This window comes from Arachis hypogaea, chromosome 12 (assembly GCF_003086295.3).
Source record: "Arachis hypogaea cultivar Tifrunner chromosome 12, arahy.Tifrunner.gnm2.J5K5, whole genome shotgun sequence".
Lineage (NCBI taxonomy): Eukaryota > Viridiplantae > Streptophyta > Magnoliopsida > Fabales > Fabaceae > Arachis > Arachis hypogaea.
This window is the reverse complement of record NC_092047.1, coordinates 42,647,469-42,649,397: the sequence shown is the minus strand read 5'-3', so window position 1 is coordinate 42,649,397 and position 1,929 is coordinate 42,647,469. Positions and strand designations below refer to the sequence as shown.

The window sequence follows — 1,929 nt, the reverse complement described above, 5'->3', positions numbered from 1 at the left end:
TTTTTTTTGTTGGCACGCTTTCATCTCTTGCCACGCTTTTTAAGCGTGGCCATAGGTCTTAACCTATAGGTACGCTTAAAAAGCGTACCGAAAAGTGCACATATCACCACGCTTTTAAAACGTCCTAGAATGTATGCTTTGAGTACTCTTTAAAAGCGTGCCAATAGGGGAAGTTATGGCTACACTTTTTAAACGTGGCAATAGGGTAAACATATGGCTATACTTTTTAAGCGTGCCTATAGCTGAAACAATGGCCACACTTTTGAAGCGTGCCACATTTGTGGGATATGGCCACGTTTTAGTAGGAGTAACAAATCTACTATTCTACTACATAATTTTATATGATCTGCCTAATTAAAGAGAAGAATAGAAGAAATAGAGACAGTAGAATGAGAAGCAGTGAATTCTATTCATGTGAAAAATTTAGAAATATAACAATACTCCAACTTTACATATGCCTAAAACCAAACCAATGAAATCAAAATTATTATTAGAAATGCAATATATATATATATATAATATGTCTATTCAGCCATATATATATTTCTTAATAATAATAATCTTGAATCCCATCCAACCCCACTTTAACACAGCATGCATTCTCCATTTTTAAAACACTGGTCTAGCTGCCAAAATCTCTTCAGTGAGTTTGTTGTCCTTGCCAATCTTGTGATTGGTGAATGTCTCAAGATTCCTCTGAAATAACCCAGCAAGCTTCAATAGTGTCTCATTATAGGCCTTTTTGTCTGGCCACTGGAGAATACATAAATCAAAACAAAATGTTAAATTTAAAGACATTAGCAAATCATAGAAAAAGAAAAGTGTTAATAGATTTGAAGGAAAACTACTAACAGTGTTAATAGGATCAAGAGTTTGTATTGAATCAACAACCATAGCACGAGAGGAAAGGAATAAGAATTGAAATTGACAAACTGCATTAGATATTCCCAGTTAAGCCATTAAGGTTAAACCCTAGAGCATGCTCTCAAGTTTATAGAACAAGCATCAAAAGCATTCTAGTTTTGTTAAGTATGCACAGATTTTAGATGCCCAAAAGACATAAGCATGCTAACCTTCCCATTAACACTAACAAAAATACTTGAACACCTTCCAATAAAAATATTAGCACGGATTTGTTAATCACTTACATGGGCAGTGATGATAGAGTCATCTCCTTCCTGATCATTGCCAACAATAACACCTTTTCTTCTGTTAACGAGGTAAAAAAATATCAGTAATTGTTAAAATTTATCGAAATATCCATTTGAAAGAGAAATAAGGATAGAATAAAATAAGAACCCCACTTGTTAATGTCACCAGCAACGGCTCCTTGGAATTCTGTTGGTACTTTCAGCTCAACAAGCATAACAGGTTCTAATATAACTGGCCTGGAAGCTGTATAGCACTGATACAAATATCAAAGAATATGGTCATTACTATGAAAACAAAACCATGGACTATTATCAGGATGATATGTGCAATGTTATAAAATATGGATGTCAGAATTGTAAAGAACCTGTCTGAAAGCATAGATAGAAGCCAACTTAAATGCAAGTTCATTAGAATCAACAGTATGAGCAGCACCATCTATCAAGACAACTCTAAGATTTTCGACAGGATGTCCATTAAAGCCCCCTGTATGAAAGCAACATTACGTTACCATAAAATGAGTATTGTAATACTATCATGGCTGAATCGCATAATAAAATTGATATTTCGTAAATATGCCAATGAATGAACTTTGGCTTCCTCAATATTACATTCTTAGTCCCCATAAATTACTTTTGAATGCTCACTTATTCCATCATTATATTTATCGGTGGTTTTTAGTACATTCATGGTGAATGATGAAAATTTCACTCACGAGTTGGTGGCTTCCTTAAAACCTTTTTCAATTGCAGGGATAAAACCTGATGGAATAGCTTGCCC

General features: G+C 34.2%; 1 long non-coding RNA gene across 1 annotated transcript; it reads right to left on the bottom strand.

Annotated features, from left to right (window-relative positions):
• Positions 1-876: 876 nt before the first annotated feature.
• On the bottom strand, positions 877-1,596 carry LOC112729236 (uncharacterized). The gene is made up of 3 exons (XR_003166421.3): positions 1,517-1,596; positions 1,305-1,405; positions 877-1,209 (listed from the first exon to the last, which is right to left on the bottom strand). It is a non-coding gene; the product is annotated as an uncharacterized lncRNA (long non-coding RNA).
• Between the last annotated feature and the right edge of the window lie 333 nt (positions 1,597-1,929).